General features: G+C 36.2%; 1 long non-coding RNA gene and 1 other non-coding gene across 10 annotated transcripts in view; one reads left to right on the top strand and one right to left on the bottom strand.

The window, feature by feature from the left end:
• Nucleotides 1-23705, bottom strand: part of LOC112653694 (uncharacterized) — a 92465-nt gene that overhangs the window by 57939 nt on the left and 10821 nt on the right. For 8 of the 9 annotated variants that reach the window (XR_007409916.1, XR_007409914.1, XR_007409915.1 and 5 more), the window contains 2 exons: nucleotides 22121-22603; nucleotides 9675-9730 (listed from right to left, as the gene is read on the bottom strand). This is a non-coding gene — a long non-coding RNA (uncharacterized LOC112653694). Of the gene's footprint in view, nucleotides 1-9102; nucleotides 9376-9674; nucleotides 9731-22120; nucleotides 22604-23705 lie in introns of those variants that run through there. The other variant, XR_007409913.1, reaches the window with a different exon arrangement.
• On the top strand, nucleotides 13956-14061 carry LOC112654254 (U6 spliceosomal RNA). The gene has a single exon (XR_003132903.1). It is a non-coding gene; the product is annotated as a U6 spliceosomal RNA (small nuclear RNA).

Below are 23705 nucleotides of genomic sequence, written 5' to 3'. Positions count from 1 at the left end.
TCTACCTGAAAATATACACTTAACCATTACCTAGTAGATGAAGTTCAAATTCCTAAATCTGATAGTCTCTATGCTCTGCAATCAGACTCCAACTTACATCTCTAATGATGTAGGTCACTCCTCTTAAAGTACAATATTACCTGACCAAACCAAACTACTAGTCATTGCCATAAAGTGACATAAACTTTCAGAGTCATCTTTGCCTGAACTTTCCTTCCTCAATTCCTTGCCTATCTGAATTGTATCTATCAATATCCATCAAATGCCATGGTTGAACACCGTCTCCTCTGTCAAGGCTCTCTCCACCATCCTTACAAATGGAAATAAGTCCAGTCTCATTTTCAGTACAACAGCCTTTTCTTCACACCTATACTGTAGCTTTCTGCACATTATGTTATCATTCATTGCATACCTGTTAACCTCTTTAATTAAAATGTACTCTCTAAGGGTATTGGAGTCATGTATTTTATCCTATTGGTACTCCTAATGTCTACCAACTTGCACTGCATAAAGAGGCAACTCAATAACTATTAAATAAAGGAATACATGAATGAACTCATGGATACTGAAGGAAATCTTTTGTAATTAGAAACATCAGTGTTAGATTCACGTGCATCTAATCCAAAACTCTCAGTTAATATTGAAGCAAATAGAGATCCAGAATGGCAGAGCCTATTAAGAAAAGGCTCTCACAGTTTGCTGGGAGCAGAGGAACAGGATTAGAGTGCGGGTGCTCTAAATCCTGGTATGGCCCTTTCCATTCAGCTTATTTTTCTCTATACCTCTAAGCTTCCCTCCTCCCCAAATTATGATGCTAACCTTTAAGAAACTTATTTAAAAAACACATACACAATACTGATTCATATTTGTCAGTATGTAATAGGAAAATTTGGTGATTCAAGCATTTGTCTGGGATTCAGGACAACTGTGTCCTCATGTCAGATTCTAGCCCTAAGAGTGCTACTAATAAACCATGAGATGTTGGAAAAGGTGTATCAGAAGAGAAGTATCCCTCATTGACCAATTTCTCACTATAAAGTGAGCTTCATGAGGTTTTTATGCTATTCATCTATGCATCCTCAGTACCTAGAATAATACCCAGTGGCAGAGTAAACTCTTAAGAAAATATTTAGTAAATAGAATAAATAAATGAATGGATTATTATATGCTGGGAATTGCTCTTGGTGCTTTATATGCTTCACTTTATTTAATTCTTATGGCCACCCTATAAAATAGGCCTTATTTGCTATATTTTGAAAGTGAGAACATCAAAGAATAGAGGGTAAAGATGGTACTGGAATACTCAAAATTATTCAATGTTAAAGCAAATGTTAACCCCAGGTGTGTTCAACCAAAAAGGTCTTACTATTCTTTTCCTATCTGTGAAATCAGAAGTCAGAAAAGTTTAATATGATCCAGCAATCCCACTTATAGGCATATATCTGAAAGGGATGAGATCACTACTGCAAAGAGATATCTGCACTCTCATATTTATTGCAGTAATATTCATAATAGTCAAGATATAGATACAATCCAATAGTACATAACAGATGAATGGACAAATAAAATGTCGTATATACATATCACACACACACACACACACACACACACACAGTGGAATATTACTCAGCCATAAAAGAGAAATCCTTCCATTTACCATATGGATGGACTTTGATGGCATTATGCTAAGTGAAATAAGTTAAAGAAAGGCAAATACCACATATATATATATATGGAAAAGAAAACTATATCTGGAAAAGAAAACATCGAACTCATAGAAACAGAGAGTAGTATGGTGGCTGTCAGGGATACAGGGGTAAGGGAAATGGGGAAATGTTAATCAAAGGGTACAAACTTTTAGTTATAAGATGAACAAATTCCAAAGATATAATGTGCAACATGGTGACTATGGTTAACAATAATGTATTGTATACTCAGAAACTGCTATGAGGGTATAGCTTTAAAGTTCTCACCATAAAAATAACAATAAAATGATAATTATGTGAGATGAAGGATGTGTTAACTAACCTTATAGCAGGAAACATCTCCCAATATATGTATGTATCAAATCATCACACTATATACCTTGAGCTTACACAATGTTATTTATCAATTATATCTCAATAAAGCTGGGGGGGGCGGGAAACAGATACATTTAGATACAGAGCAGCTCCTAGACTTATAACAGACACAGATACTCAATTGCCCTTGGGTAGATACCTCTCAACTCATAGACAACTGTAAGACACAAACAAGAACATAACAGGAATGACAGGCAGGCAGATTCAAGCACATTTAGACCTAAAGGAGTGTTGGGGAAAAAAGTTAGAAAGTAAAGACAAAGGAAAACAAATGAATTAAGTAAATACACACACACACACATATACATACTTAGATCTATTCATTGAAAGGAGAAATACATTCCTTCTTTGTAGATCAAAAGACACAGTTGGTTAGATATTTATAATTACACCACGTATTACTTAGTTTGTTCATAAAATTGTCATTGACATACTTAGAAATTTTAAGGATGAGGAAAATAAGGGAAGATTTCTGGGAATAAAGCTAAGGGTTTTTAAAAGAATTTTTATATTATTTTCCCCCAGATATAACCTAAAGTCCTTAAGAAATGTTTTCAAAATAATCCAAAATTTATTATTTTTCCTTCTGGGCTTTCACATCTCCAGGATGAGATTACCACCAAGGTCTAATCAAGCAATAAAAATTTTATGGTTGTAATAAAGTGCAGAATGGAATATCAAGAACCAAAAGTGTATGCTTCAGAGACCAAGTATGAAGAAAAGTCAAGAAGGAAAAAGATAATTATTGCCTGAAGTCATCAAGGCAGGCCTCATAGAGGACATGGGACATGAGCCATATCATTATGGTAGATACCTGGGTGAGTTTTTTGTTTTCCTTTCTTTTTGCCTGTCCAGTGTCCATTTCCTAATTCTTTTTCTTTTAGAATATTTTCTCAATTCTACTTTATCCATTTCAATAGAATTGGGACTAACCCCACTTGGTACCATCAATCCATGGGCAGGCTCTGGCGTTGGGTTTGGTAATAAGTATTACATAGGATTGTTAAGGATGTATAATATATTTAGATCAATATGGTAAAACATGAGGCTCTTGCTAAAATGCACTAGAAAGAAAAATTCTCTTTCTACTGAAGTTAACTTGGTAGGATAAAATCTGGAGCTCCAAATAATCATCTTGGTAAATTATGGGAGAAACTTCAAGATGGAAACCCAAAATACAGATTCTGGGCAAAGTTTCATGAGTTGTCAGATCCATTCATTCCTGAAGGAACTAGATGTCCCCATGGACTTTTCATTTATATTATTCACAAATTCCTTTAACAGTTCAAGACAATTTGAGGTATTTCAGTTCCTTGTGACCAAAAGAGTCCTTACTAATACACGTGCAGATGTGAATTGGATTAGAATAGGTGGAGATAAGTGGTGAGGGCATTCTAAGTGAACTGCTGTCCATCATGAACGAAGGCCAGGTATAGGAGCAGAGGTGCAATGGGGAGAACACTGGAGGTATATATTGGGACATGATGGAAGATAAATGTTTCTGTTGGTCAGTTGTGACTAACAGATGGAAGACCTTATGCCACGGATGTCAGGGAATCATTGAAGATTTCTGAGCACTAGTCATAGTGATGAGATTAATTTATACCTCTATAGCATGGTACAGCATTTAGAGTGATTATTGAAGCATTATCTTATTTAATGGTATTTTGAAGGCATTAATATTATACCTATTTTAAAGGCAGGGAAATGCTTTTTTCTAGAGCCACCAGTAGCTTTATAATAGTGCTTCTGAATTGGCTTTCTGACATTGAATTGTAATCCAAATTTTGTAACTCTGTGGGAGAGAGGACTGTTTCTGATTCTTTCTTTTGAGATGAGGTTTTCCTTCTAGTCATTTTGCTCAGTGCAGAGTGGCCAAAAACAAGTTGTATTGGGAAAAGGAGAAAAAGAGAGGAGAGAAAGAAGGAAAGAAAAGAGAAAAAGAAAAAAGAAAAAAAGGAAGAAAAAAAGAAAGAAAGAGAAGAAAAAGAGAAAGAAAAATAAAGAAAGGGAAAAAAAGGGTGGGGGAAGCAAACAGACATCAAAAAGCAAAAAAAAAAAAAAAACACGGGGGAGTATCTTCTGATTCTGTATACTTTAAGTCCCTTGACTTCCCCTGGAACTTCTCCATCTAGCTGGTCTTCTGGGGGAGGGGCCTGTTATGAAATGGGCAAAAGACATGAACAGAAATCTCACAGAGGGAGACATAGACATGGTCAACACGCACATGAGAAAATGCTCTGCATCACTGGCCATCAGGGAAATACAAATCAAAACCACAATGAGATACCACCTCACACCAGTGAGAATGGGGAGAATTAACAAGACAGGAAACCACAAATGCTGAAGAGGATGCGGAGAAAAGGGAACCCTCTTACACTGTTGGTGGGAATGTGAACTGGTGCAGCCACTGTGGAAAACTGTGTGGAGGTTCCTCAAAGAGTTAAAAATAGACCTGCCCTACGACCCAGCAATTGCACTGCTGGGGATTTACCCCAAAGATACAGATGCAGTGAAACGCCGGGACACCTGCACCCCGATGTTTCTAGCAGCAATGGCCACAATAGCCAAACTGTGGAAGGAGCCTCGGTGTCCATCGAAAAATGAATGGATAAAGAAGATGTGGTCTATGTATACAATGGAATATTCCTCAGCCATTAGAAATGACAAATACCCACCATTTGCTTCAATGTGGATGGAACTGGAGGGTATTATGCTGAGTGAAATAAGTCAATCGGAGAAGGACAAACATTATATGGTCTCATTCATTTGGGGAATATAAATAATAGTGAAAGGGAATAGAAGGGAAGGGAGAAGAAATGGGTAGGAAATATCAGAAAGGGAGACAGAACATAAAGACTCCTAACTCTGGGAAACGAACTAGGGGTGGTGGAAGGGGAGGAGGGCGGGGGGTGGGGGTGAATGGGTGACGGGCACTGAGGGGGGCACTTGACGGGATGAGCACTGGGTGTTGTTCTGTATGTTGGCAAATTGAACACACAAAAAAATAAATTTATTATTAAAAAAATAAAAATAAAAAAATAAAGGCAGGGAAATGAGAATTTAGAGAGGTGATATCAAATATATATCATATCCTACCTCTGCTGCCTAAACGTTTCAACAGTTTCTCATTGTTTTTAGAATAATTCAAATTTCTTACCAGAGACTACAAGTTCCTGCATGATATGATCCCTCACTCTCTACCTTTATCTCATTCCCTGCCTTTTATACACTCTCTGAATTGTTCGCTGCACTCCAAGATACTGTGTTGTCTTCCATTTCTTCAAAAGCACCAAGTTATTTAAGACTCAGATCCTTAACACATGCTGTTTCTCTGCCTGGATGAATACATTAATAGTAGACACATATATAGTTTTAAACTTTGCAGTAGCCACATTAAATTAAAATAAAAGTAAGCAATGAAATTAATTTGAACAATGCATTATAATCCAACTATCTAAAATGCTTCAACATGCAATCAGTATAATAATTATGAAACAGATTTGTATTCTTTTTCTCAAAATATTAAAATTTGATGGTATTTTATACAATTTTTTATGTCAATCTGAGTTAGCCAAATTTTAAGTGCTCAAACTAGGAATATGTGGATGGTGATTACCATTTTGGACAGTTCAGGTTAAAAGTATTCATTATGACTAAATTTAGATTGGACTAAATGTCTTATTTATTTCCTAGACACCAGTGCATGGGATTGAGCAGGAAGACTAGAGCAAACATACAAGGAATAAAAGAATTACATTCAGCCTGTGCATCTCTTCAATATCCTCATACTTATAAATCTCTTAAAATCTTGTCTATCACAAACAAGAACTCAAAATGTGTGAACTATTTTTATTATTATCATTATTATTAATACCAGGGACAGACTGGGGGCTCAGGTCTCCTGACCTTCAGCCAAATGTCCCTTCCAGAATCCCAAGGGGCCTCTCATGTTAGCAATACATTTATGCTAAGAATACAATGTCATGGGTAGCCACCAGAATTATACAAACTTACACATTGGATTCCTGGTGCTGTAAGGTCTGAGATATTCCAAATCACTTGTTTGCAGAACAAAGGACTAAAAACAAAATTATTTCACTTTCCTGGATTGACCTTTAAATCCATCCATGGTGCCTCACCTATGCAGCCCTCACTGCTAAGCACCCTGATGTTCTTGTTAAAGATGCAAGGTCTAACTTGTGAACAGGAATCCCTGGATGGATGAAAGTCAGCATTGGAAGGCCAAGCTTTTTTTTAATGAATGTATGCTCATCAATGAAAAGACCTAATGAAGCCACATTTTAGCTACATTCCCACTAATGAATCAAATGAGAAAAGGGAAAGCTAAAAATACTTCATAACTATCTTTTTGTAACATCCTCAGAAATGACAAGTGGAAAAAAATGAGTTTTCTTAAAACAAGGACAACTTGGGGACAGCCATAGTAACCAAATCAAAGCCACATTATTACATAGAAGGGAGAGGATAATAGTGAATGGTTAAGTACCTAATTAAGTCTATTTCCTAGACATGAATCCCCAAGATACGTTTGTTGTTCCTACTCACTAAATATTTTTAAAGGTTACTTAGTCTCTCAGGAAACCTGTCCTCATACTAATAATTTACTAAAAGACAGGGACAGACACAAATGCTCATGACTAATGTGACAGAATCATAGGACACTCATTCGCACCCCCTATGCAGATAATATGCAAAATCCAAACTCTCTTACTTTTGAGAAGCAAACACAAAGGGGGTTAAGTGTGTGGTAGATCAGAGGGCTGTTGTCAACAGCAAAAAAAAAAAAAGTGATTTTATTTATTAATTTATTGCAATGTAATTGCTCATCTATCATGGGCCAGGTACTGTGCTAGATCCTGAGGATAGAAGACAAATATTATCTTGCTTTCATGGAAAGTTTTGTGGAGGGGAAAATAACCTTATCAGATACTTACATAATAATAAACTTAATAATTTAAACTTAATAAATATCCAAGACCTATACTCAGTATTTAATATATATGATCCCAATTAATCTTCCTAGTGGAAATGAATATCAATTTACAACAAAGGTAAGTACTACAAAGGAGAGGAGCATGGTTATGACAATATGTAATGACATGCTTCAATTTGAGAGATCAGGAAATGACAAATGAGCACTACAATTCTGATAAAGGTTCAGCAGCGAACTTTCTAGGGGAAAAAGAATGATGTGGAGTGTTTGCCCACTTCCGTAGTATAAATACTTCCACTGGGCTTTCTGTTAAACCACCAATGTAATGTCACCAAAGGGGAATTAGGAATAGAGGTGTACAATCAGCCCCCTGAAATAGGCAGATACAATCTAGCTCCATTATATCTGTGTAATAAGTTAAGATCTGTTTCTAGATGACAGGCAGCAATTTGAATGGGCCCATAGCTCTACTGTTGCCAATGAGTGTATGCATCAGTTTGTTACACAGGATCACAGGTGGAAATGGGGGTGTCCTGAGAAAGATTACAAAGGATTTAGCCAGGCACAAACACACACCTAGAATCTACCTAGAGAATGAATAGATGCCTTGCCTACACAAATAAATTATAAATGTTCATAAGCAATTACATATTTTTGATGATTTATAATATATAATTAAAGGCTTTGATAAGTTTACCATATCTTTGTTTATAGAGTACTTTATCAATAAGGAAATATGACTAATTTAATCCAGAGAATGAGACATTGATGCTACGTCTTGAAAATGAGTGAGAGTTTTCTCAGCTATGAAAGGGAGATAAGGACATTTCAGAGAAGGACCCTATTTATAGCTGACTCAGGATGGCCCATGGTGTGGGTAAATAGAATATGATCTTCTTGGGGAAGACAGTGAAGTGAGGGTTATTGACTGGGGCTAGATGCAAAGGGTTTGGTGATTGTGCTAGGTAGTATGGCCATCCCTCTGCCTATATCTGACCTTCCATGAAGACTAGCTTCTCGGTTGGCCATTTGAAGCATTTTGCTCTTGGTTTTAGACACTGAGATCCTCTCTGTGAACATTCTTTTTTTCAAAAAAATTATTTAAATTCAATTTGCCAACATATACTATAACACTCAGTGCTCATCTCATCAAACTACTTTTAAAATTCTTCACAAAGGAAAATGGGGATCGGTAAAGTAAATGAGACAAACAGTAGAACTGAGCAGTGTATGAGAATATACTGTATTCATAACTCTAAGTGATTAGTAATTCTAAATATTGTGCTAGTAATTCATCCCACTTTTTTGTATTTTTGAAGTTTTTCATAATAAAACCTCTTTTTAAAATCTAAAAATAGAAAAATAAAGTGTCAGTTGTGTCATAGTTAGATATGTAGACAACATACAAATAAAACTAATTTCCATGAGGACCCAAGAATTTTGCAGAAGAGTTGGGAGAAGAATAGATTTGTGCACGGAGTTCACAGCAAAGAAAAAATAAAAAAATAAGTCACTAAGTAGATCTAGTTTTTTGTCTGTTTTGCTTTGTTATTCAGTTGGTATTTTCTTGAGAATGAATGGGAGAACAAATTGTCCAATCCTTAAGCATAAGATACTTCATCATGTGAAAAATAGCACTGTAGAATTCTGCCTTTGTGGAAATGACTTTACCTGGAAACACCTGGGGTCCCTGTATAGTAGGGATATTCAGAGATATCTCTGCTTTTTGTCTGAACTCTTATGAGAAGTTTTAGTTTCTAAGAAATGTGGCCTCTTAGAATCACAAAAAAGCTTGACACCTGTTGACCCAATAGTCTTCACACTGTGCCCCAGGGAGCTCCAGAGAATCCATAAAGGAGCCTTGTTCATTCAAAGGTATTTATGAGTACCCACTGTTCTGATCTGGGAACTTAGTAACAAAATGAATGTGATTCTGGCCCTGCCCTAGAATGGAAAGTGATGGGTTCTCAGTGTTTAGTTGTTAACTATCTACCATAAGATTTACTTTATGAGTTAGTGGTCCATTGTAAGATTTATTTTATTTATTTTTTTTTGTAAGATTTATTTTAAAGAAAGAGCTTTGATAAAAATGAGTCAACACTATTTAAAAATAACAAGTATACTCTAATCCCTTTTTTTAAGATGGAAAAAGTTATAGTTCAAAGACAGAAACCAGACTGCCCAAGTTTTCATTCCACTATTGGCAGGGCAAGGACCAGAATGCAATGCTGCTGATTCCCAAGTAATTGCTTGTCCCACTTCCCGTATTCTTCTCTTTCTTCCCTTAGCAGACTGACCTAAGGGAAGCTTGCAGATTTGGAGTGAGAAGTTTGACATCTGAAATACAGAGAATTAATTCCATTTTTCTGGCACTTGGCATTCATAAAATGAGGATACATAAAATGAGGATACATGGAGAATCGAATCAGCTAAAATATTTTGTAAACAATCTATATATAAGTTTTAAAATACTGTACAGATGTCAATAACTATAGTTTAATACCCTAAGTCTTTTCATTGATACTTCTCAAAACAAAATAATTGAATGATGGAGTAATAACAGCATAATGAAAAGAAAATAAGATGTGCTATTTGGTCAAACTAAAGTTGAAAGAAAATAAATAAATAAACAATACCTGGGTTGCAACCTGGCCTTCTTAGATGATATCATTTAGGGGTTGAGGCTTGAGCTCTAGAAAGACAGATTCCAGAGTGGTGTCATTATTTGAAATATAAAATGGTGATGAAACAACAAAGCCTATTTCATCATGCTACTCATTGAGATGATACTTTTAAAGCATTTATTAGTGTCTAGGACATAGTAGGTGTTGAATAATTATCAACTATTATCTTTTACTCTAAAATATTGAAAATAATTCCTACCTTATAGGATATTCATTAGGATTAAATGAACTAAAGTTAATTGCACATCCATTAAGTGACTGATGTATATAAGATATTGAAAATATGTTCTTTCCCTTTCTTTTCCTTTCTCCTGATATGTGAAATCAGATGCAACAATTATAGTTTCTGGAAAACTATAAAGGGCATGTCACAAGTCCATTTCTCTTAGTCAGTGGCTAGACAATTTTAACATATGCCATAATCTTCTTGAGATTTATTAAAGAAAAAAAAAACATCTTTGATCACACCTCCTATGGAGACGGAGCCCAGAAATCTTATTTTTAACAAACACCCCAATACAAGTAATGTAAATGATGAGTTAACACTTCCTGAGTGGTCTAAGCCCTTGTTACTCAAAGTGTGGTCTTTGTTCCAACAACAACTGTATCACCCAGAGATTTGTTAGAAATACAGAATCTCAGCCCTATTCCTAACTTGTTGAATCTTCCACATTTTAACAAGATCCCCAGGTGGTTCCTATACATGTCATAGTTGAGACATGTTGGTCAAAGCTCTGTCCTCTGGTCAATTAGGTAAGTCATGATCACCTGGATCTCATTATCTTTTCCTCTGAGAAAATCTCTTCATCCCATTTCATCATAAATGTCATCTTTATGAAAGACTGGTAGAAAAATATGGGCGTATTAAGATATTTCAACATTTCTGCTGAGTTAATATCAGAAATTTTATTCATTATATTGTCTAATGCCTTTCATTTAAAAGACTATATGATAAGTTAATTTTACAAGAAAAATGTCACTTCTAAAATCTCTCTCCTGGTGATTTTTTTTTTATTTTAAAAAATGGGAGTGACAAATGATTAGGATTTTTTTCCATTGGCTGCTATCTTAAAATGAAATTTGGTATTCAATGATATTAATTCTATTAGCCTAGGTTTGGAGTATGTTAATTATTCTTTCCATTGGGATAGTTCCAGCTTTTCTACTGCTCTTTTAAAGATTTGTTTTAAAGATTATACATAGGTATAATTTAGGTACTTATAAAATATGCAGACTTATGCATGTCTGCATATTTTCACACCCTTACAACCACCACCCAGAATAAGACATTGATTATTTTCATACTCCCCTATGCTTGTACCCCTTCCCAATCAATAGCTCTCAACTTCAACTCTGTCACTTGACTTCTGTTACATTGATTAGTTTTGGCCTTCCTTGAGCTTCATATAAATAAGATCATAGAATACCTAATTTTCTGTGTCTAACTTCTCTTACTTAATATAATGTCTTTGAAATCCATCTACCTCATTGCACTTATCAGTAGTTTGTCCTTTATATTGCTGTGTAATATTCCATTGTAAAATGGAATGTTAAGTACATCACAAATTTTTTATCTATGTTTCTGTCGATGGTCATATGAGTTGTTTCTAGCTTGATAATATTATAAATAAAGCTAATTGTGAGCATTTGTATATAATTATTTTGGTGGATATGTGTATAGTCTAATGGGTGCATATCTAGAATGAATTGCTTCTTTAGTAGTCTTCTGTGTACATGAGGAAATCCTTTCTGGATATATGGAGAATATACATCAGTATTGGAAATAAATTTTTAAAATAACAAGAAGGAAGAAGCACAGAGAACAAAGAAACAACAACAGCATTTCAAGATTAATGATATACTATAGTAGAGGAGAGAATACTTGTTAAGGAATATAGAACCCTGGAACAACTCTAGACAAGTCATTTCTTTCTGGAATTTTGTTATTTATTCATTCAAAAGATTGGTTGGTAGACTAGATGTCTTCAAGGATTCTTTCCACCTTGATACTCTAGGAATTTAGCATGAAAATGTTTAAGTGAATTATCTGGCAATTTGAAAAGGAAATACATTAGAGTCCTTTCTGATTAATAAGCTATGAGAGAGAAGACTTCTAGAATTTTTCCTTCAAATGTTGAAATTGTTTCTCATGCCAGGCCTATTTTGTTGAGCTGACTGATCAGAGCCTATGTATTCATTGGGCTACACTTACTGGAGCATGAGGCCACTGTACCTTTTAATGCAGGAAACTACATTGCCCATCTCTTTCTCATTTTGTCTTCTGCTGCAAAAAATCTCAGTTCTAAGGTAGGCTTGTCTTCCTTCTTAGCCTACTTCTTCCCACCCCCATGTCCAGTTGGGTAAATACATTCAGGGAGCTTTGTGCCCATTTACATGTTCCTTCACCCACAGGCATCCTTCAGCCCATGGGTCTCAATATCTAAACTTGGGGAAGATAAGACACTTCACTTCCTCTTTTATTTATTAACTCTTAACTCAAAATTATCAGGTATTTATATATTAATGGATGCTAAATTCTTGGCTATTAACAAAGCATTTTTCTTCTGATTTTTTTTTCTTTTGCTGCCTTATGTGTATCATTCTCTTAGTAAAGCACCTCAGTGGGGAAAAGGATGAAAGGATGTAGGGTTGCTCAGATTCCCTCAAGGACTTCAGAAACAGGATATTGAGAGATCATAGAAATCCTATACCCAGAGCAGTCAAATGTGCCAAGAAAAGTGAGTTGTTAAAACAAGGAGCCATAGGGAGAATCCTGGCACTGATTATGGCTTCCAGGGAGATAAGCTTCATAAACATTCAAACCACAAACTCCATAGCCACAGATCAGGAGGGTAGCTCAGCCTTGGATGTCAATAGAAATAAAGGTGCTAAAGAGAGAGGAGCTCTGGGAACCACATCTTGTTTCTAGACTCACCAGCTGAAAGACCTGAACATATTATGGAGCATTGATCAGGCATCTGTCACAAGCCTCACCTGAGCTTCTCTTCTTATATGACACATTTATCTGCCCCAGTAGCTTTTAATATAAGGTTTTAAATCCCACTCCACATGTGGAAAAAAAAATATTCAGAATGATTAAGATACCTGCCTTAGCAAGCACAGTTAGTATATGGTGAAATCAACTTTAGACCTTGTCTGACTACAAAGCCCATGACATCTTTGTCATGACCAGCTAGCTCCATCTATCATTCTACAAATGAAGACATTGCAGTCCAAGAAGCCTATGCAAGTTGTCAGAGTCAGGATGAGAATCTGGGATTTTTGACTCACTATTGGGTCAGCTCCAGTCCTACTGCTCTGTCTTATTAATGCCAAAACAAAGCAAAGCCCCATGTGGTTTTCAAGACATTTTCTGAAATGTCATGAAGAGATTGTTTTGTCATCTCTTTTTTACAAACTCGAGTACTGAAGTCATAGTGTCTTGATTTGAAGACTAGCTCTGTCATTTGAAGTGTTACATTAGCAGGTTACTTTTTCCTCTGCTTTAGTGTTTTCATTTATAAAATGGAAAAAATGCAATGCCTTCTTAAGGTGTGTTAAGACTAAATGAGACAATACATGTAATTAGTTTAAAGTTGCAGTGGGTATATAAGCACCATATCACAAGTAGCAGCTATTATGATTTCTGTTCTATTTCTGATGCATTAGTAGGCAAGGTGTTTCTACTGGATGGTCAGAGGCTTGGGAACTAGAAGGGTGATTATTTGTCCCATGATATTCACAAGTTTACACAGGTACACTTCCTTAGGAACTTGGATTAGATCACTATCTTAGACTGGAGCAAAGAGCCAGGGTATGTCTCACCCTCATAATTTTCCAATAGGTTTTAATTCATTACAATCCGCTAGATAGTAATGACCTGAGTTGGGTTCCAAGACCCAAGAGATGAAAAGGACAGAGTGCTCTCTCATGTTCAGCCAATCAAATGTCCCTCAACAAATGAAGATAGTGTTGAGGAAGAGGTGAGACCTAATCTGTTTGCTCATATAGACTCCTCAGAAAGCCCCCAAAGACCACCAGCAAACCTCTTTGCTTCAGAACCTGATGAATACTTGAGCTGAAAATCCAGCCTGGGACATTGAGAACAAGACTGAGGGACAGGGAGAGAATTACTTGCCTCTGAGCAAGGCTTTTTTCTGGGCCTTTGATCCCTCATTCATAAAATGAGTAGATTTGTTAGTGTCACTAAGCACTAAAGAGGAAATATATTTAGTTCTTGCTTAGCAGAACATGTACCAAAATTGGAACAATACAGAGAAAATTAGGATGGACCCTGAGCAAGCATGACACATGAATTTGTGAAGCATTCTATATTTTCAACTGAAAAATAAAATTCATACAGAAATAAAAAGAAGATCCAGCAACTGCATACTAAATAATAATAATGATGATCATCATCATAATAATGATATTATCCTTTAAAGTGAAAACAAAAAGATCCATTAAAATGTTTTCTGCTCATAAAAAAACTCATAAAAAAGTGTTTTCTGAATCAGAAATAGGTGAACTTGTTCCAGAACTATTTAAAAAATATTCCATATGAAAACTGAAAGTCGTGGTGCCTGGGGGGCTCAGTCACTGAAGCATCTGCCTTTGGCTCAGGTCATGATCCCAGGGTCCTGGGATAGAACTCCACATGGCTCCCTGCTCAGTGGGGAGTCTGCTTCTCCCTCTCCTATTGCAGCTCCCCCTGCTTGTGCTTGCTCTCTCTCTGTCAAATGAATGAATGAATGAATGAATGAATGAATGAATAAATAAATAAACCAACCAACCAACCAACCAACCAACCTGAAAGTGTAGCACTGTTACATCGAGGAGTTAAATAGACAGCTTTAACCCCAGAAAAGTACCTGTTTCCCACCCCAACCAGAACTACAGAGCTGCAGTGAGTCTCTGAGTCCAGAGCCTATGGTCTCAGAGAGCTGAATACAAGAGACAGTCAGTAGCTCTGGCTACAGCCACAAGGAAGAAAATAGAAATCAGTCCTTGAACTACCAGGAAAGCACTTTACTAATCACCCCCCAAAATGTGTGAACTTTCAGGGATCCTGAAGGGAAAGGAAAGAAAGTCAAAGGATTGGATTCATAGTAATTCTTGGGTGTAAGCTCCAATGCAAATGTGCCTTTTCCTGGGGCATCTGAACCTTTGGCTCAGGTCCTGAACCCAGGGTCCTGAGATGGAGTTCCACACCAGGATCCCTGCAGAGAGCCTGCTTCTCCCTCTGCCTAGGTCTCTGTCTCTCTCTGTGTCTCTCATGAATAAATAAATATAATATTTAAAAAAAAATACAAAAGTGCCTTTTCCTTACTGTTGTGTTATCGTCCTTCTCCTAGCATGTATAACTTGGGGAAGCAAGCCTAGATATGTGTGTGCATGTGCATGTATATACTTCCCCTGGAGAATGACAAATGAGCTAAAATTATAGTAATACCAAAGATTAAAAGATACACTTGACGGGGATCCCTAGGTGGCTCAGGGGTTTGGTGCCTGCCTTCAGCCCAGCGCATGATCCTGGAGACCCTGGATAGAGTCCCACATCGGGCTCCCTGCATGGAGCCTGTTTCTTCCTCTGCTTGTGTCTCTGCCTCTCTCTCTCTCTCTCTCTCTCTCTCTCTCTGTGTGTGTATGTGTGTGTGTGTGTCTCATAAATAAATAAATAAAATCTTAAAAAAAAAGATGTACTTGCTATAGGAAGTAGGAATGGATGTGAGTGAAATGGGGAAAGACTTTATAAGAGAATCACTTTGACTTACAAACACCATCAGAACAGGGACTGGGTTGATCTAATCTGTTGTTGTATCTTCAACATCTAGCACAATGGCATGTAGCAGGCAGTCAGTAAATATCAATTGAAAGGGCAGATTAATGAAAAGGGAAAGAAGAACATTCTAGACACAGGAACATAGGATGTAAGACATCACCATTGTTCTGTCCAGAGTCTACCTAACAAAGATGAGAATTAATTACCTAAGACAGGGTGGGATTATCTGCTTTTTTATAGCAAGCATGGGCCCAAACCTTTGCAAAAGTGAAGTTATTGATTGGAAGATGTGACAGGACCTTTTATTTCCTATCTCACTTGTGACTTACCACCCAGTCCCTGATGAGCTTCCTCCTCAGGGAAAGGAACAGTCTTGATGGGTAGACCACAAGAGATGAGGAAGAAAGAGAGGGAGTGCTCCTCCCAAGTATTGCAGGTGCAAGAGAACAGTGACCTTTCTCTTAAGGATCATCAAGTGTGAAGGCCAGTGGCCAGTGGCTGCTAGTATATTTCCAGGGAAAATAGCCTCTTTTTGGAGAGTAGGAACAAGCAAGGGCATAGTGAATCAAGGGAAACATTTACTTCCAATATGAATCAAAGCAGAAACATGAAAGCAAGAAAGCTATCTTATTGTCTTAAGTTGAGCAAAGGTACAGGTAAAAGGAAAATAAAATAGTTCTGCATGATGGAGCCCAGGGTATTGTGAATGGGCATTGCTGATGTGAGGTAGGTAGAGACCAGACCATGTCATGCTGAGAGTTCTGAAGATCAAAAGATGCCAAGGCAATTTTATAAGATGGAGAGTGGCAGGATCCTATTTGACACTGGAAAGCAAAGTCTCATTCAGATTCTTAATGTGTGGAACATTCTGAAAATGGCTACAAAGTCTTCCAATTCCTGCATACATATCTCTTTAACCAAGAGGCAGAGTAAATTTGCACCCTTCCTTCTTTGAATATGAATTTGGGCTTTTGCTTGCTTTGACCACTAGCTCATTAATAAGCATGACATAAACAAGGTTGAAAGTTCTTGCACATTAGGACTTTCTCTCTCTCACCATACTCAGAATCCTGAGATGATGACCTGAGATGACCTAAGATGACCATGGACCTGAACCCAAACTAGTTTGCTAAAGTAAGAGAGGTCAAGTGGAGAAGACTGAGGCACCAGAGTGCACAGCCTACAACAGTCAGGCATTATGGGTGTGACCATCCTAGATCATCCAGCTACTGGACAAGGCATTAGCTGACCACAGGTCTATGGGAAAGCCCAGAAGGGATCAGAAGTTACTCAGACCAGAAAAGCCACCCAGCCAACTAACAAAATAGATGGAAGAAGAAGAAGAAGAAGAAGAAGAAGAAGAAGAAGAAGAAGAAGAAGAGAAGAGAAGAGAAGAGAAGAGAAGAGAAGAGAAGAGAAGAGAAGAAGAAGAAGAAAAGAAGAAAGAAGAAGAAGAAGAAGAAGAAGAAGAAGAAGAAGAAGAAGAAGAAGAAGAAGAAAGAGGAAGAGGAGGAGGAAGAGAAGGGGGAGGAGAAGAAGAAGGAGGAAGAGGAGAAGAAGAAGGAGAAGAAGGAGAAAAAGGAAAGAAAGATCATTGCTGTAAGGCACTAAGTAATAATAGCTAACTGGTATAGAATGTGACCTGAATGTCAACTCCTCTGTATTCATACTAATATAGTATTGAACAGTAATCTACAAATAGAAAAACTACAAAAATATTCCAGAAAACAACCTCTGTATATATAAAAATGTAATATATGTCAAAGGTGGTATTTTAAGACAATGGAAAAATGATAAATTATTTAGTAGTATAAACACAGTTGATTATCTTCCTAAAGAAAAATAAGGTTGGATATCTATCTCATGCTAAATATAAGAAAAAAGTCAATGGATAAACTATTTAAATGTGAAAAACAAAATTAAAGGACAAAAGCACACAGCAACCTAGGGTTTGGAGGGACCTCAATAAACACAGAAAACCCAGAAGCACTTAAAAGAATATAGACACAAATGGCCATAGAAATGGGAGAAAAGATACTATAAAGTCAATAAAATGGGAAGAATGAGGGGGAGGGGTAGCAATACAGTTGACAGATAAAGAAGTAGTATCTATAACATGGAGTTATCACATATTATCAAAAAAATAAAATAGTAAAGTCTACATACATGTAAGTTGTAGAAGAGAAAATTCAAATGGACAACAAATATATGAAAAGATGCTCGAGTTCACTGGTAGATGAGAAAGAGCAAAGTATTACCTTATATATCTATTTCCTGTCAAAGTTTATTTTTTTTTTAATTTTTTTTTAATTCTTATTTATTTATGATAGTCACACAGAGAGAGAGAGAGAGAGGCAGAGACACAGGCAGAGGGAGAAGCAGGCTCCATGCACCGAGAGCCCGATGTGGGATTCGATCCCGGGTCTCCAGGATCGCGCCCTGGGCCAAAGGCAGGCGCCAAACCGCTGCGCCACCCAGGGATCCCTCCTGTCAAAGTTTAAAAGGTACAATAACACTGACTACTGACAACAATGGAGGAATATACTCACATGCATCACTTGTAGACACGTTACTTATTACAACCATTTTGGAAAGAAACCTGAAAACATCTATTCAAAATAAAAATACACCTTTGACCTAGGAATCTCTTTCAACCCAGAAGTCTCACTCTCCGGAACCTACCCTAGAAATAAAAGGAACTGAATGTAAGAGTGTTTATTCCAGCATTGTTTCACAGGGGGAAAAAAATCAGAAACAAGGCATATCCACCAGGAGAATGAGATTAAATAAATCTTACTGCATCTACATTTTTCATGGACTACTGACCAGTCATTAAAATGAATTTGAGCAATAAAGGTTAACTTGCGAGATTTCTATTTACTGACAAGTCGAAAAAATAAGATATAGAAAACATATGGGAGATATAATTCAGTTTTTTTCTAAAGCAAACAAGGAACTCCTTAATCCCTTAATTTATATATTTATAAGTGAATAGATATCTATATATTTTAAATGTTTATAAAGGTTGGAGAAATTATGCATAAAAAGATGCATTTTTTTTTTTACCATGGGGAGAGTAGATAAGGTAAATGTGTGGCAAGAAAAACAGCAGAAATTGAAAATAAAAATAGGAGAATGAGAGGAAAGATGACAGTAGAATAACATACATAGTATAATCCCACTTGTGTAAAATGTCAATTTAGAACAAAGATTATATGTATTATATATATAATTTCTATATAATGTTATGGAATATAATATATAATTAAATACATTATTAATTATAAATATGTGTGAGTGTATGTTATATTATATATCATAAAATTTAGATTCTGATTTAAACCAGAATGAAAATAATGAAGGAATAAGAAGTGATTGACTCTGGATATACACTGAAAGAGAGACAAAGGGATTTGCTGAACAATTTGGTGAGGATTTTATCCTTGGAAAGAAGGAGAGGACATATGCACAGCTATAAGATTTTTGGGACCTGAGTCAATGGAATGATGAGATTTCCATAAACTAAGATGGGACAGAGCACAAATAGAGTCTGTTTTGAAGAGAGTATTAGAGTTCTGTGTGAGAATGCTAAATTTTATAATACATGCAAAGAGTGATGATGAAGACATAATAGGATATGCAAGTCTGATATTCAGGCAAAGACCCAGACTGGAGATATAAATTTGGGAGTCAGCAACCTAGAGACTTGCAATGGCTTGGGACTGCATGGTATCTCCAAGAGAACAATGAGTTGGAGAAGAGGTCTAAGGATTAAACTCTGGATGAAAATAGCCATGATGTATGTTATATATATTATATATATGAATTATATATATATAATATATATGAATTATATATATTATATATATGTGTATATATATATGAATGATAGATTTGTTTTAAAGAACAAGTTTCAAAGTAATGTGTATAGTATGATTCTGTTTGGTTTAAAATGAGTCTAAACACTTTTTTATTTTATTTTATTTTATTTTATTTTATTTTACACTTATTTTATATACATGTATCAGAACAGTGGGAAAAACAGAAGGGTGTATATGAGCTTATTGACTGACACTGGCTGCCTCAGAAGCATGGAAATGCAGGTATTACTGTGGAGGGGATCATTAGGCCATTATATAGCTTTGTTTCTGTCCTTAATTTTTACCTACTATAACAGGTGATTGTAATTTGTTTTTTTATTTTATTTTTTAAATAATTTATTTATTTATTCATGAGAGATTGAGAGAGAGAGAGAGAGAGAGGCAGAGACACAGGCAGAAGGAGAAGCAGTCTCCATGCAGGGAGCCCAATGTGGGACTCGATCCCGGGTCTCCAGGATCAGGCCCTGGGCTGAAGGCAGTGCTAAACTGCTGAGCCACCCAGACTGCCTCAGTGATTATAATTTATAAACCTCAGATGAAGAAAAAAGTTTTCTTCCCACCAAAATAGTAATTTCTGATTTCTCTTTAGGTAGGAGGAACAATAACCCAAGTTCTTTACAAAGCCCTGTGCAAACATTCAGGCCAAACAGGATGAGTAGAAAGGCTTCTCTGCTCTGCAATTACATGACATATTAGCCAGAGATTCCAAGGAAGGAAGCTGGCATTGAAAGCTTGCCTTGAGCCAGAGCACAGCTTCAGGAAAAGGTTCAGCTAATCTTCTTTGGCTGTGGTTAACTGAGAAGAGCAGCATCTTCTGAAAGCTCTGAGATGGAAATGGGGAAAACATTTATATAAACAGGAAGGATCAAAGGGAAAACATAAGAAGGGAACAGCAGCAAGAGAAGGGCCCCATGTGCTGGATTGGAACTGGAGGAAGGATCTACATTTTTATTGGCTTCAGGAGCAGTTACTGAGTTAGAAACAGATGTTGACTGTACAATATATTAAATGACAGCATTGGATCTGGACTCACACTGACTTTATTCCACCCCCAGCTCTGTCAATTCATTTTCTCACCTACGGCAAAGCATCCATACCTTTCCATATCTCAGTCAACTCATTTGAAAATGGTGTGATGATGATGATGATGATGATGATGATGATGATGATGATAGTAATAGTAAAAATAATAATATCCTTGCTTCAATAGCGTGTTCTGATTAAATAAGGCAATCCTTATAAAATACCTAACCTAATGCCTGGTATATAACAAGCATATAATAAATGTTTACCTTATCATCATCATCTCAGTATAATCAATTTAATTAGTTCTGTGGATTGAATTGCATTCACCATAAAATGCATTTTCATATCCTAAAATCCAGCACCCATTAATATGACCTTATTTGGAAATAGGATCTTTGACATAATCAAGTAGGGTGAAGTCATAACGGATTACGATGAGCCCTAATTCAATGATTGGTGTCATAAGAAGATAGTTTGGCCCCAGAGGCACAGGAAGAATGACATGGAAAGAGAAGAAAGAGATCAGAGTGGTGCAACTAGAAACCAAAGAATACCAGGGACTGTCAGCAATCACCAGAACCTGGGAGAGAGGCATGGAATACTCTCCTTCAGAGCCTCCAGGAGAAATTGTCCATGTCAACACTTTGATTTCAGACTTCTAACTTCCAGAACTATGAAACAATAATTTCTGCTGTTTAAGTCACCAAGTTTGTATTAATTTGTTTTGGTAGCCACAGGAAATTAATACAGTTAAAGATATGGAAGCAATTGTTGAACTTTGCTAGCAGTAGCCCCAACACCACAGAAACCACATTAGTCTGGGGATTTATTAGTCTCATGAATTTGTACCTGTTGATTGATTATGGAACATAAAATGGAATATCCCTTCATCTGTTCAGTGGAACCTCAGATAGCTTACGGATTTCATAATAGGTCAGAGAAGGAAGAGACAGCCATGGAAAATAAACTCTTCAGTCATGGTAGGTATTAAATAAATATCTGTAGAACCAAATGGACTGAATTGAATACCAATGTAGAACAGGGTCTTGTTGGGAATCCCTGAATAACTATTAAAAAATAAAGCTAAAAGGTGTTTTTTTTTTCAGAAAACATAACAAAAATGATAGATATCAATCATTATACTTACTATGTGCCATTCATTATTCTAAACATTTTGCATTTACTAACCTATTTAATTCATATTACAACCTTATTTAATAGAAAAAAAGATCAATGATACCATACTTTTTTTTACTTGTAGTGAAAAGTATTATGGAAATGAACCTAATTAACCTTGTATAATTTAAGAATGTGCCTAAAATATACAATAAATGCAGACTACCAATGATTCATGTTCCCTTTCTATGCTATAGAGTTGTTGCTGGGAAGTCATTACCAAACCAGGGATTATGCTTTCCAATCCCCTTGTATTTACTCTATGTGGGGTCCTGTTACGTATGGCCAACATGAGCAGAAATGGTATGTGTTAATTCCAGGACAAGGAATTCAAATACATGGCAAACATTCATCATGTCCTCTCTTTCCACTGCAATGGAGGCCCAGTGATGAGTATGGTGGCTTTGAAAGCTGCAAGAAGCCAGCATCCCTGAGGTGTTCATTGGAAACAAGGTACCCAGGAGGTCTGCTTCACTGGGAATATCAATATTTCTAAGCTACCCTCAGATTCTTTATTATAGCATGCAGCTCACCTTGCTTAACATTATTATTATCATCATTAGAATTATTATCACATAACTTTTCACTTTTAAGAGAAAAGAATGAACACTTGAAACTCCACTGTTATACTGAAGTCATTCCAACCAAAGAAACTTTTTAGCCTGGGAACTCATTACAATCTTTCTGATATCTGAAGTTTAGGTCAAGAGAAAAATCTTGATGCATTTGTCCATTTTCTTTCCAGGCTTCTTCCAAACAACAAAGTAAAGAGCGTATTTCCTTGAAGTGCTTGGAAATAATACTTTTGTCAAAGATTGCTGGTTTTCAGATTGTGATTCTCAGCTATGGGTAAAGTGGCAGCTAGACCTAGCTGATCAACCTCACCAAGCCCTTGTATCTGGGCAACGAATGTGTCATAAGCAATTTGGGAACATGTTCACATCACTGAGTGGCCAAGCAGATGAAAAACTTATTCTTTTCAGGAAGCAATGTAACTTTACAATTTGTAGTGTTCTCTGGAAAGAAAACAGAAATGAATAATTACAGTATTGGGTATCATTTTGAAAAAGTCAATCTCTTCTTCTAATCTTACCTGATCAAAACTGGTAAAAGGACATTTCCTTAATATTTCACCACTCCATTTTCCCCAGGGTAATATATTGGTTGTTATTTGATTTCTTCCCCTAAATCTATAAGCTTATCTTTATAGGCTCAGGATTTGCATCCAAGCCAAGGTTGTTGGAGCATTGCAAAATTTGTTGTAAGCACTCCATAAAAGATGTTCCTTTTCCTTTTTTATCACTGATCATCCATTGTCACAACTACTCAACTCTGCCATTGTAGCATGAATGAAGTTACAGGCAATATGCAAATAAATAGGCATAGTTGTGTTGTAATAAAACTTTATTTACAAAATAAGCATTTCAAACAACATTTCAAAGACAGGGAAAACCAAGTACAAAAACATCCATGACATTGATGTGAGTGACATATGCAGGGGCAAAAAGGGCAGTTGATGAGAAGTTAATGAACAAGGAGGATAGCCATATGAGAAGAAGTCCAAGAAGGAGGGATCAAATTGGGCAAAACACATGGGGCAACAATTTAGCTTTAAGTCTGCATGCTTCTGATGTGCAGTGAGGAAAAGAAACAAATCACGACAAATCACTAAACATTTCACTTGAGAAATAAGGTTGCCCATGGTAGGAAGTAGGGAAAGTTTGGAGAAGAGTACTCAAAAATTCTATTTTGGACAACACATGATTTCAAAGACATTTTCCCTGCAAAAAGTTGGAATGATAATTAGCAATTCATCTGTCCAGTCTTAAACTCTCATTCTTATAATTCTATACCACAATTTGGTATCCTGGGAAAAAGGGTAAAATTTAATATAGACAGAATCAGATTGAAATGACAATTCTTACACTAACTAGCTGTGTGATTCGGGGAAGTCATCCTTTCTGATCCTCTATTTTCTCATCTAGGAAATAAGTTTATTATTATTAACCTCGCAGAGTTGTTTTGAAGGAAATTTCTTAATGAAGGATATAGCATAAAATAGTTTCTCCATTTAAAAATTGCTTCTTCCTCTTCATTTACTTATTTACTCAATAAATA

This window comes from Canis lupus, chromosome 3, assembly GCF_003254725.2.
Source record: "Canis lupus dingo isolate Sandy chromosome 3, ASM325472v2, whole genome shotgun sequence".
Classification (NCBI taxonomy): domain Eukaryota; kingdom Metazoa; phylum Chordata; class Mammalia; order Carnivora; family Canidae; genus Canis; species Canis lupus.
The sequence above is the reverse complement of the archived record's forward strand: the minus strand, read 5'-3'. Positions and strand labels throughout refer to the sequence as shown.